General features: G+C 43.0%; 1 protein-coding gene across 4 annotated transcripts in view; it reads left to right on the forward strand.

The window, feature by feature from the left end:
• The first annotated feature begins 9,410 nt into the window (after positions 1–9,410).
• The window catches only part of CUEDC1 (CUE domain containing 1), a 124,479-nt gene continuing 120,122 nt past the window's right edge, over positions 9,411–13,767 (forward strand). For 3 of the 4 annotated variants that reach the window (XM_084650731.1, XM_084650732.1, XM_084650730.1), the window contains exon 1: positions 9,411–9,612. The gene's annotated coding sequence lies outside the window, so the exon portion shown is untranslated. Of the gene's footprint in view, positions 9,613–9,781; positions 9,892–13,767 lie in introns of those variants that run through there. The other variant, XM_084650735.1, reaches the window with a different exon arrangement.

The raw sequence follows: 13,767 nt of genomic DNA on the forward strand, positions 1-13,767 counted from the left end.
ACTGATGTGACCAAAGTGAGGCATGTAATCAAATGCAGCCCAGCAAAATCTGTCTCTCTCCTTAGCTGCCCAATCGTGATCAAGCATTGCATGCTGGGATATGTAGTCTCCAAGCCCTACACCTCTATTACATATGAAAGTGATATCCACTTGCACCATTTTTACAAACTAGGTACAGCCTTCTAGCACCTGGCAAGCTGCTACTGTGACTCTCAGTTGGGTGAAGTTTGGGTGTCCCTGAGCTTAAAAAATAAAAGCATTAAAAAACAATATGGAAATGTGTACTAGAAATGGTTATGAATTAATTATATAATAAACAACTGTGAGACTTCATTGTATGTTGTCAATTAAGGTAATATTCAGAATTAATCTTTCAGTCCGCTTCTGTGCCCTGACAGTCGCATTTCAGTTCTTACAGAGGAACAAACTCATTAAACACATAAAAGGAAATTCCCTATTGTGCTAGAGAATGGATGTTTCTTGAATAATTCTGAAACCACTAACCATACTGCTCCTAGCAGAAAGTACAACAGAAGAGGCAAAGGGTATTGTCTTTCCCTTTTTATTTTAACTGGCTCTGCTCAAAGTTATCTGATTTACATCTAAAAGGCTGCATTAAATCATCTTCAACCTGTCTCATTTTTAATTGGGTAAATATTTGATTTTTTTTTTTACTGAATACAACTTTTTCTCCTAAGGTATGCTGCTCAGCTGTCCCTATTCCAACATTAATTTTACTTGTATGGCCATCTTACAGAATACTTCAAGCTAGTTTTGATAAATTAAAGTTAATTACACTTTATGTATTGCATCCTACCTTTTAGATGAACTGATTTGGTTAAAGTATAGAAAGGTAACAAGGTCAGCCACTGTAAATACATGATGTACTGCGGCAAAGACGATGGATGGCTTATGGGGCAACTTGGGCCATTTCACTGCTGGTCTAACTTTATTTTAAATGACGAAGGCACAGTGGAAATTGTTAATCTGGAGCAGCCATCTAGATCTGTTCCCTTGAGTTAAAATTTCTATTCAGTTTATATTTAGACTAGTTAGGAATTGTTACTCTAAATAATGTCCTTGGGTTATCTAAGCCAATATCTTGTTTCCAAAGTAGTCAGCACTCCCGATGCCTCAGAGGAAGGTGCAAGAGCCATGCAGGAGGCAGATAGGGGATAATCTGCCTCCTGATTGTGAGAGAGTAACTAAGCCTGAAGCATGAGTGTGTTTGTTTTGTTTTTTTTATCCCTTGCAAACTCTTTCGGTGAAATCCAGGCTCCACTGGCGTCAATGTTAAAACTCCTATTGACTTCAATGGGGCCAAGATTTCACTTTATTTGCATTAAATACTGTCCTAACTGTGGATAGTCTTCTCTGTATAAACATCCAATCATTCTTTGAATCTTGCTAAATTTTGGTCCTTGGTGCCATCCTCTTGTTCACCTTGACAGTTTATGCCTATTAATGCAACCTGAAAGTGGTGTCACCTGAGTTCTTTCAGGGTCTGTCCCCCTAGATCATCACCAGCTATGACAGATGTCTTATTTTTTAGAATGAATAATACATGGATGATAGTGGCAGAGGGAACATGTTAAAGGGTGGGATTTCATAAGCACTCAGCAGTGAACTAATGGCTTCTGGCAACTAATGTCTTCAATGGAATTCTCAGAATGGCTTCTCCCAGAAATCAGATCTAAGCAGTGACCTGAAAAATCATCCTCTGCATGCAAGAAGGGCTAATGTGTTAGTAGGCTCACCTGTGATTTTAGAAGCTATGTTAAGTGAAAGTAAAATAAATATTTATGGCAGGAGCTATCATGGGAATCGGCTAAACCAGTATGCCTTGGGACCTGGTCCTGTTTTTCTTGTGCATTCAGAACTCCCACAGACTTCAGTGGCAGTTCTGGGTAAGCAGATAATTTAGGATTTGGCCTTTCTGTAGAACAATACCTGCTACTATGAGTAATCAGCATTTTTTTTTTTAATAGTGTGTGGATCATCCTGCATAGGTGCAAATAAGTAAACCAATCTTATACTCTAAACACATACTAAAGTCATCTTGAAGTAATTGTGGGGCAAAGATCAATGAGTTAAATCCTGCTCATTTTGAGTCACATAAGTAAAGTGAACAGCATTACCCATTGATTTCTGTTAAAAATGTGTAATTTTGACTCATTTACTTGTACCAGTATTCAATCAAGGGATAGCTAAGACAGAACAGGAACAATACTCTCAGTGTAGTGCTATTAATAACAAAAAATCTTCATCAGTGGTTTCTTAGAGACTAACCAATTTATTAGAGCATAAGCTTTCGTGAGCTACAGCTCACTTCCTCAGATGCATATCGTGGAAACTGCAGCAGGCTTTATATATACACAGAGAATATGAAACAATACCTCCTCCCACCCCACTGTCCTGCTGGTAATAGCTTATCTAAAGTGATCATCAGGTGGGCCATTTCCAGCACAAATCCAGGTTTTCTCACCCTCCACCCCCCCACGATATGCATCTGAGGAAGTGAGCTGTAGCTCACGAAAGCTTATGCTCTAATAAATTGGTTAGTCTCTAAGGTGCCACAAGTCCTCCTTTTCTTTTTGCGAATACAGACTAACACGGCTGTTACTCTGAAACCTGTCATCAGTGGTTTGTTACCTTACTGTAGAAATACATTATCTGTATATAATGCCATATGTTTAATATGTGCTCAGTAATAGATAAAATATTGCTCAAGAATATTATGTCTGTGCCAAAGAGCTTAAAATCCATTGGCACCACTGGCACAAGACAGCAACCCAGCAAAATAACAGCTAGCAACAGCAGTTTCTATACTTGGGATTTTTGTCTGTGATGATCTATCTTTAAGCACACCATGCTTTTCTAGAGCATCTTCCATCACACGATCTCAAAACTCCTTTCTCGTTAGTTAAGCACCGTAGCCTCACACAGACATGGGCTGGTAATACCCCTTTTTACAGATGGGGAAATGGAGGCATAGAGAAGCAAGTTGACTTGCCCAAGTTCACACTGCTAAAGCTGTAAAAGAATTTGAATAAGTAACAGTCTCAAAAGCATGAAAACCCCCTAATGGAAAATAATGTGATTTGCTTTGTGTGCAAATTTTGACTTTGCAATTTAGGGGACATTATTCCTCAAAAAATATGCTCTCTCTCTCTGCATTTCAGTTGTCAGTGCAGCATTTAGACTGTAAGGCCAGATGATGATGGATGGTGAAGTACAACATTTCAGGCGTGGAGCAATTCTAGGAAGGGTGGCAGTTTGCTGAAAACTTGAACTGACTTCTGCATTTTCGTCAACTAGTGTGTTTGCAAAGAGAGTGTGATCGTTAAAGAACAGCTGAACACATCCTTAAATACTTCAGTGCCTGGAACACTCCAGTTCTAATCTTGGCTCTGGACACTTGGGGCAAGTTACTTCATCTGCCTGCACCTGTCTCCCTATCTGTAAAATGGGATTAATAATACTAGTCTCTAGGTCTGGTTAAAATTGGGAATGCTGCTCTGCAATAAATAAATATATATATTTTTAATAAATTGATTTTTGAGTGATGTAGCATTTTTAATATTCTCACAATTTGCTTTTTCAATGAAATTATTGGGAAAAACGGGGAAGGAAACCTCAATCCAAAATGTTAATTTTTATTTGTTTAAATTCCACTGAGTTTGAATCAAAATTATTTTTTTTCATTTTGGATCATTTTATCAAAAAATCTGAAATGTTTGAATATTATAAAGTGCATATAAATCAAAAAGCCACATTTCATTAAAAAAAATAACTGAAACTGTTTGATCAGAACTATTACCTTACTCACATGAAGTTCTATGAAGGCTGGTTAAAGGGGCTGATTTCCCTCTCCATTTAGCCAATGTAACGTCATGGGACTGCAGTGATATCCCCCCAGTTCACACTGCTGTACGTGAAAGGAGACTCAGAATGCTTTTGAAGTGCTTGCATTGTGTAGCAGTGTCAGTCCCAGGATATCAGAGAGACAAGGTGGATGAGGTAATCTATTATTGGATCAACTTCTGTTAGTGAGAGACAAGATTTCATAGATTCTAAGGCCAGAAGGGACCATTGTAATCATCTTGTCTGACCTATATAGCAAAGGCCATAGAACTTCCCCACAACAATTCCTAGACCAGATCTTTTAGAAAAACATCCAAGCTTAATTTAAAAATTGTCAGTGACGGAGAATCCACCAGAACCCCTGGTAAATTGTTCCAGTTGTTTTGGGCATACACCGATCTGAAGAAGAGCTCTGTGTATGCTCGAAAGCTTATTTCTTTCATCAAAAGAAATTGGTCCAATCAAAGATATTCCCTTGCCCACTTTGTCTCCCTAAAGTTCTTGAAAGACAGAAGGTGGGGAACACGGTGTTAGTAAAACATTAGGGCCTCAGTCTGCAAACACACACAGACAACTTTACTCATGTGAGTAGTACCATTAAACTCAGAGAGATTATTCATGTAGGTAAAGATACTTTGGTGCTTAAGTGTTTGCAACACTGGGGCCTTGGATTGTAACCATTCTGGTGTGAAAATAAGAAGAGAGACTGGGTCTTCTTTTATGTTTAGCACAATGAGGGTCTGATCCTAATTGGGGCTTCTAGGCACTATTGAAATGATGACTAATGAATGGGAGCAATAACAGCCCAGGAAACAATGAAGAGAATCAATATTTTAATGCTAATTTGCTTGGGGTGTCGTGGTCTGAAGTCATAAAATATGTTGGTGCTACCAGAGGAAATAAGGGTACAGACATGAGAGATATTTTATACTTGATCAGTCTGACAAAAAATTAGCTTTCAGAATGTTTCCTCTTCCTGGATTAAAGGATATTTTTCTCCCTCTGCAGTACAAATCAAATAATGTTTGGCCAATACTGAACATATAAAAAGGAGCTCTTTAAATAGAGTGAATTTTCTTTTACAATAAATATTTTTATAAGTGTGGCAAAGAAGAGAAATTCATATTTGTACTTTTGTTAACAGGGTTTTAGTCTAAAAAAATAAAAACTTTAGCCATTAGAATCAAGGCAGAGTGAGGGAGTTGCCCATTGATTTCAATGGGAGTTAGATATTTAAATACCTTTCAGATCTGGGTCCTAGTGATTGGAACCTACTAAATTCTCAGTTCTCTGGGAAAAGGACTTTATAAAATGCACATCAGCGCACATTAGTGGTGCTAATGATAATAACAGAACAGGTGATTGGGAGTCAGGACTCCTGAGTTCTGTTTCCAAATTCGCTACTGATTTGCTCTGTGATTTTAGGGACAAGTCACTGAGAGACAGATATTCAGAAGAGCTCAAAGCCTCATTTTCAAGTGCTCAGCACCTGCAATTGGAACTAGATTTTAAAAAGAAGTGCTCCCATATCAGTTCCTAAAAAATGGCCAGATTTTAAAAAATTCTCAGCACCCAATAGGCAGAACTGTTGAAAATATGGCCACTTATTTTGATGTCTAAAGGCAGCTGAGCTCTCTTGAAAAATCTGACCTCAGTTTTGGGTACTGAACCCTTCTGAAAACTCTGACACTCAAAAATGGACCTACTACCCAGTGCCTGGAAATACTGTAAGAATTAATTAGTATTTGTGGAGGTCTTTGAGGTCTATCTAGGTGCTTAGATGGCCTACATCACCATGGTATCTCGTGCACGTAACAATTATGAAAATAAACATTTCCCTCACTTCCCTGTCTGTAGAAGTAAAAATTGAATAGTTAGTAAAGGGATGAGTTTGTTAAGGGACCTGCATTTGTAGAGAGGGGAGAGTGAAGGGGGTTTGCTTAGCACTTTCTGAAAATCAGGCCCCTGTAAGGTCTTAAGTTGGACACTTAAGATCACTAATCTCTTTGTCAATGTAGAACTCTTTTTTTAACCCTAATATTAGCCATTTCAGATTGTAAAAAATGTTTAACCAGTTTATTAAAATATCTTGGGGGAAATATGTGGTCAGTGTAATCTTCAGAGGACATCTTGTTTTGTAAGAAATATGTGATTTTTTTCAGAGAGAAAATAATACCCCAGTTACAGCCATTTTAGAGTCATGCCTGAATCCTTGACAGCTGTTAAATAAAATCATACACATTCCATGTGAGAGCTCCCTTTTCAAGCCATTGTCCTATTAGTTTGATCTGTTTAGATTAAAATGCACTCACAGAATTCCTTAGAGTTTTATATTTCTCACTCCCATAATTGTAAGTGCTCAGTGTCATTAACAGCTAATCCTAGTGCAACAGGGACACTGATGCACACAGCAACAGTATAATATTACCAGCATAAAGTTCCATCAGGCAGTTCCAGGGCAGCAAACAAGAGGTCAGCCAATGGCTTACTGCAAATGCATTAAAATGTCAAAGATAGTGCTCAAGCTGGCCTGCATTTAACTTTATGAAGTTAAATATTTATGGCAACATGTTCTTGAAAATTGTAAAAGTTATAGAAAACACTCTCACTAATGATCCTGTTATTGATGCCTATTCCCAAGTACTCACAGTCAGAGCATTATGTATTTTTATCCAGGCTACAGTTTGCTTAGCTGCTAAACAAAGGTGAAAAATTGCACTGGGGTGAAAGTGACCTCCGTGCAAAGGGCCATGATATAAGATATTTGTATCCTTACATTCCCAAAGTAGGACTAATCAGTACATAGATTCTGTGTTGGTCTGTCTGCACAAGGATGAATTTCACCCACCAGATCAATGCACTGCTTAAGACCCTATCAAAACCACTTCCAGAAGGGGGGTTAATCCAGAGAAATCACCCCAAAACGGCCTTTCATTTGATGGTGGAATTCTGACAAGATGCTCTTGGGAGCCCCCCTTGAGGTCCCCTTCAGCACTGGTATGGAACTATTATTATTATTAATCTTCAGGTTAATTACAGTAGTGCCTAAGGGTCAACCAAGGACCAGGCCCTGTGCTGGGCACTGTACAAACACAGAATAGTAGGCTTTCTGTTGTAAACAGGTGCTCAGACACTTTGGTGATGGGAACCATATAAGAATCTTGATAGATAGCTAATTTGTTAGCTCAGTATCTGGTTCAGTGCCACCTGCCCAGATGCAGAGCCAGATCCAAATTATTCAGGGCCAGATCCAGCTCCCATTCATGACAATGGGAGTTTGCCACTAAATAGAAATAAGAGGTATGTCATTGTTTCTGTCACTTATTCTTTCCACATACGTTATAATGCACAATGGGTCTTAACAAGAATATCTATCACAAAACCATTCCTGCCTCCATCTTTGCAACTTATTTGTAAAGTTACCAGTCAACATGTCCAGCCTTGATCGATACACAGGGTCATGTACAATCTTTGGCTGTCCCATGCTATGCAACAGGATCAAGGATGCTATAACGATAAGACACACACTTTTGAAATGTACCCTTCCAAGTTGAGTTCTTTTAAAATAGACCAGGATATTATCTTATAAAGTTAATCATACTAAAAACATAGTAAAATTCTGCAATTATATCCTGCAACCATTGTCCCTTATGCTATAAGCATGGGCTAAGCAAGGGCAAAGAAGTGTCACAGTTGGATGGGAGACCTTTAAGGAACTACTGGATGCTGCAGGAAGTAGTGTTGATGACTCCGTAGCTGGGGCACTCTGCCCCTTGAATCAGAGCTAAGCAAATGTTCCAGCACAGGTCATTGAGGAGCTTTATATCTAGATGTGAAACTAAGGTCTTAACCACTTGTCATTAAGGATGTCATTCTGTCCTTTGGTAAAGAGGACAAGTTGTGTATATTCTACTTTGAGATTCTTCTGTAATTTGTTAGAAAAGATCACTTCCTGTCCTAAACTGTTATGTGATGTTGATGGGAGCTGTCAAAGACACTGCCAAGTTACACACCAGAGATGGCACCTTTTTATCTGTGGTTGAAGTGATCCCCTATTATAGACTGCATCTCACCTTAAGCCCTTAGGGGGAGGGGGAGGAACTGTCCTCTTCTTTATTCTATATCCACACCATGATGGTGCTCAGTAAAGCTAGTTGCTTGTAAAGGGGATGTCCATAAATTAGGTAACACTTCTTTGGCGATTTTCAAGACCTACCCACCCCTCATTAATACTGAAACAAACATGCAAAATTAAGGACCCTCCCCCCGCCCCCCAATATCTTATGTAATTTACGGACAATCCCAAAGTGTGTTGGGAGCCTTCAGGACAAAAAGTGCTATGCCAACATAAGCTCATTCCCAGAATGTTGTTGAGACCAATTCTATTCAGGGCCTTAGTCCCTACCTATTGCTATGGTAACCGACAACCTAGAATTTACCTGACCCTTCTAGAGAAGCTTCTGTAGTGGATTCCATAGTCTCTTCAGCATTAGCACCACAGCACACGGTGGAGCATAACTTCGAGCAGCAACCGGGCATTCTAAACGTTGGGCCGCGGGGCACCACCATAATATAAATATTTACACCTTTGCTTCTTAAAAGGTATGTTCCACATTCAGGATAGGCCAAAGTTAAATGCTCTTCTTGCCCTAGTCAGTAGGCACATTGTGCACATTATTCTAAATTCTCTGGCCCTTTCTAGTCCCTTTAGCTTCTGTTTCCTGCCACTGCAGGTAAAAGTCACCATCAAGAGAGGCAACATGATGCCCAGTCCTCTTCTGGCGGAATTCTATGGCTGTGGTTCTCAACTGTTCCCACATTGGGATCCTCCCCCATTCCCTTTTCTGTAGGGCGCCTCACCACTTTGGTGAACCCCTCACACTTTGCAGTGCAGAAGGCTGTGCAGTCCAGAATCTCTGAAGACTGGCTGAGAACCCTCGTCAATTTCAGGGGCCTGCTTCTGGGGATGCATTTGGCTCATTGTGTTTTCCCTAAGTAACGACAGTACAATGCTGTCTCATGCCACACAAATCCTTGCTCTCAGGTACAGAGGTGAGACAACAGCTGCTGCTTACCAATGGGTCCTGGGAGCCAGGCACACCTGAATTTTAATCAAGAGACTGACTCCACTCCGTGACCTTGGGCAAGTTGCTTAACCTCTGGGCTCCTTCATTTCCCCCTTCTGTGCCGGGGGGAATGTCAATTCCCTGCCCCCCCGGGGTTCGCTCATGGCTAGAGACCGGGCCCTGGGCGGTGCATTGGTACCGCAAAGAGGAGCCTGGCTGAGGAAATCGCAGGGCTCTTGCCCATGGATGCTGCGCCTGTCTCTCCCCGCGCCTCCTGCTAGCTCCGTCCCAGCGGCGGGCCGGGCAGGAGGAGCTCGTTTGCACTTCAGGCAGCCGGCCGCTAGGAAGCCGCCGGGCTCGCCTTTCCCTCCCGGGCTGGAGCGTGAGCGGAGCCCCTGCCATTTCCGAGGCGCTCCCCTCCCCCGCCCCGCACGGTCCATTCTCCCCGCTCCCAGCCTGCGAGCTGCGCTGGCGGCGGCGCGCGGCGAGCTCGCAGCCGAACTCCCGGGGAGCTCGCGAGCGCGCGCGCGCGCGCGCGCCTGTCTCCCCCCGCCACCCGCCTCAACGGCTCCCGGGGCAGCGCCCGCCCCCTCAGCCCCTCTCCAGCCGCGGGCGGCGCGGAGCCCGCCTCTGCCCCAGCGCCCTCGCCAGCAGCCCGGGGAGCAGCCGCCGCGGCAGCCGGGTAAGGAAGCGGCAGGAATGGGGGGGACTTGGGAGCTGCCTTTGTCCGGCCGGGGCAGCCCCCCGCTCCCGCTGTCCCGGCCGGAGCCGGAGCCTGCGCGGCCGCCCGGGCCGGGGCAGTGCCAAGGCAACGCTCCCGCGGCGCGTCGGGGGCTGTGAGCGGGCGGAGCCGGGCAGAGGCCCTCACCGGGCTGGGCTCGCCCGGCCGGGCGGGTTTTCCTGAGGGGGATTTTCCAGGTTATCCCCGCCTGGCCCGGGGAGAAGGGGCGTTTGCAATGAGGTGAGGGCAAGGGGCATGGCTGGGATGGGGGAGGGGACTTCTCTCCATGCTAGGGCGCTGTGGCACCTTTCCCGTCCCACGGGTCGTGGGCTCCGTCGCTAGCCGCGTCCGTCCCCCCCCGCTTAGCTGGAGCCATGTGTGAGCGTTTCCCCCGCCTGCCCCTGGGATCCCTCTGGGGTGGGGGGTGTTTTGTGGGACAGGCCGCGGCCAGCGCTTGGGGAGGGGGGGGGTGAGTGAACCCCAGGAATCTTGGGTCATTCTGTTTCCAAGCAGGAGAATTTCCCCCCTCCACTCCCAAATCTCCACACGCCTCTGGAGCCTTACTAAGGTTAGCCCGGCTTTCTTTACAGGTTGTTGTTCAGCTGTGGTTCCCTTGTGTTGTTTCAAAATATTATTATTTTTGCAAAGATACAAAAAAAGTTGAATGACTAGAAATCCAAGTCCAAAAACCTGTAGCAGGATTTGGTGTTTTGGCTACATTGGCTGTATAGTTTTATAACCCTGGGCTGTTTGTTTTAATTGATGACAGAAGAGGAATGAGGCATGTTCATGCAGGGGAAGAAGTTGTCCTGTTGTTCATTGTTGATATGTCTTAAAGGCTTAAGTCCATTAAAATCAACTGATCAAGAAATCTTGTCCATTTTCTATCACCTGGGACCAATACTTTGCTAATGGGATTTCTGGATGGTTGCCCTTTAGTAAATACAGGAGTTCAAACATGCACCCAATGGCAAAGTGACTTATTCATATTTTGTTTGTTTGTTTTAGAGCTGTACTTTTATGGCCCAAATAGTTTCTAATTATCTGAATCACTCTAAGCCAATCAGAATGCTGCATTTTTGTATTGCTATCGTAGTGTTGTTGCGCATTTGTCTGTCAGACAAAGTGACACACCATTAACCATCCGATGAAGTGAGCTGTAGCTCACGAAAGCTCATGCTCAAATAAATTGGTTAGTCTCTAAGGTGCCACAAGTACTCCTTTTCTTTTTACCATTAACCATATGTTAGGTAGAATATCAATAAAGTAATTGCTGTAGGAGAAATGTATGCCACTCTAAAAATATATGCTCAAGTTGCTGTCAAATGCTTTTGATTAGTTACTTCGTCTTTGCCATGGTGTTTATTGAGTGATATGAAACCATTATTCTGCAATGTAATTCTATTCCATAGACCTATCTCAATGAAATTGTTCTCATCCAGTCAGGTCACCAGATGGTTGACCTGTATATCTGGATTCAAAACCAAAATTTCAGCAACTAAAATGTGAGGTATTTGGGAAAAAAAATTACAGTGGAAGTCTTGTAGTGGATATATGAAGATGTTTTTTTCATAGAATGACTTAGCTCTTAGCTCCAGTTCACTCAAGCTAAATTTGCATTTTGTACATTGCAATGTACTGAAACTGTTTGGGACTTTGATAGAAGTTAAAGATGGAAAAGAATTATGGTATTATGTTAATTTGTCTACCCATCACTGCCTGCATGGGATTGTTTTCCTATGGTATCTTACCTAGCAGCTTCTAGATTTGTTTTCAGACCCCCTCCCCCATTTGAGTATTTACACTGAGGACAGGGGACTATTGACATGTGTAAGGCAAGTAGGATAGGGTCCTAGATCTTAGACTTGTGGGTGTAATTTTTAATATGCGCCTATGGGAAAGGTTTCTTTTTGACAGGCTGAGCCACAGGAGTCTATTCTCTCAGATCATCAAAATTTACTTTTCTTTATAGGTATAAAAAGTGCTGATGGTGTACCTAGGACCATACAAAACACAATGTAGAGGTAGTTCCTACGTGGAAGGAGCTAACAGTCTAACAAGAGAATTAGAATAGATAGGGTGAAATGAGCAGCTCAGAAGGGCTTAAGAATGGCTAGGATGTTTATATCCTGCAGTGGTCTACAGTAAGCTGTGGTGTTTGGGACTGGCACACTAATTATTCTTGGCACTCACTGCATTGCTGTTTGTTATTTCAAGCAGTTAGTGCCCCCTATGTATTTGCATTAATTTATTTTTGCATACTATAAAACAAAAGAAAAAATCAACACCGTGGCAGTGGTGAAAGTAAATGCTTCTGTGATAGTAAGCAGACTCTGGGCGTGGTCTGTATCTTCCTCTGTATTTGGACAGAGCCTGGCACAATGGGGCCCTGATTTTGATTAGGGCCTTCTGGTAACTCTGATATAATTAATAAATTTATGCATCTGGAGGTTGGCTGCTGCTTCTCATCTCTTCCAGGGTTTGCAATTGCAAAGCATGTATCACCTTTCTAGTACCCATTCCTCTCCCAGAAACTTATTCTCAGTGGTGGAGATGTTATGCATACTGCATATAGCTATATACAGCTAGCTTGGCTGTACTTCTTGGGCCAGCTCCCATGAGCATCTACTACCAGCCTCCAGCAGGGGGTGCAGACATTGGTTGCTCAAACTCTGTAGTGATGGAACACAGTATAAATGTAGACTAGGAGGTGGGAAGTCTTTTAGCAGCCAACCACACACTGTCTCCTGTTATAGCTGGCTCCTTCCCCTTTGACAAGGAGCATGTTAGGGGACAGGGTCTGGGGTCTAGGTCATTTGTAGGGGGTGTTGCTTTTAATTGCCCCAGTTTGGTCCCTTTGTGTCTCTTGCTACAGGGAAGCTCTGTCTGCTGAACTGAGAATGTTATATGCTCATCTTTAATCTGAATAGAACTTTCTAGCAGTTGTGGTGAGAATTTAAAAGTGATCACCTCTAATGTTAGAAAGTGGGAATGAAGCACTTCCCAATAACAGTCACTGGGAGTGCTGTCCTTCCCTGCTTTCCCAGGTTTGTAGGGTGCAAATGTTTGGAGATTAGAAAAATCCTCTAACTGTAGGCAGAGCTGGTAGTGCTGTCTTCTGTTAAGGTTGCTTGACATTCCCCTGTTTTCAGTTGCATATAGCTTTTCCGAACTTTAACTGTTTGTGCTAAAATTTTACATGTTGGGTACCTGCCTTTGGCTCATTTGTTTTTAGAAAATTTCAGTCACAGCAGTACAGCCATTTCCAAGAATGAGGCAAACCAAATATTTCTCCCTTTAGCCTATGTTAAAAAAAAACAAAAACTCTGGAGATCTTTTCTTTGAACAGCAGCTTGAAATTTGGCAGGGGGATGACCTTTCTATCAGGGATGTGCCTTTTGCCATCTCCGTGACCAAGTTCCCAGACAGAGATTTCTTTGATGTTAGCAGCTAAAATCAGAGAAGATTCCATCCTCACTGAGCCTCTTGCAGCTTCTATGCGTGACTGCGCATGCATCATCCCCAGAGAATGTCTGAACGTGTTCCAGCCTTTAAGGCCTACAGGGAAAGCCAGACTTTCCCTGTAATGGCTGCTCCCAGCTCCACTGGGGCTGGCCCCGGAACTAAGGGCAAAGAGCCTTTCTCTCCTGTGCCGTCTCTGACACTTAGGTATGTGGAGAAGGAAGCTGTGTGAGCCAAATGCAAAGGGGACAAAAGCTGTACTAGTGAGGAAGGAAAGGAGTTGATTGGGATAAGGAGTCTGGGACTGGAAGAGGGGTGAGAGAAACTGGGCAGGGTGAAAGGGAGGCTGGAATTGGGAGCTAGGGAGGGAAGACTGGGACTGGGATCCAGTGAGGGAAATGGGGAGGAGGGGATTTTGGTGCTTGCAGCAGTCTGAGAAAAATGTGAGGGAGCTGTTACAATCTGGGAGCAGTAGCTTTGCTGAAACATTTGTTAATGTGCGCTCCTCAGCCACCTTCAGCTTGACTCTTAATGGTTTTTGTGGTTTTTTTTTGTTTGTTTTTTGGCCAGGTCTTGGATTCTTTGTGACTCCTCCCTACCCACCACACTCACACTTTAAACAATGTGGGACTGAGAGCCACTTGGCTGGTGGTA

This window comes from Lepidochelys olivacea (genome assembly GCF_965140295.1).
Source record: "Lepidochelys olivacea isolate rLepOli2 genome assembly, chromosome: 17".
NCBI classification, from domain to species: domain Eukaryota; kingdom Metazoa; phylum Chordata; order Testudines; family Cheloniidae; genus Lepidochelys; species Lepidochelys olivacea.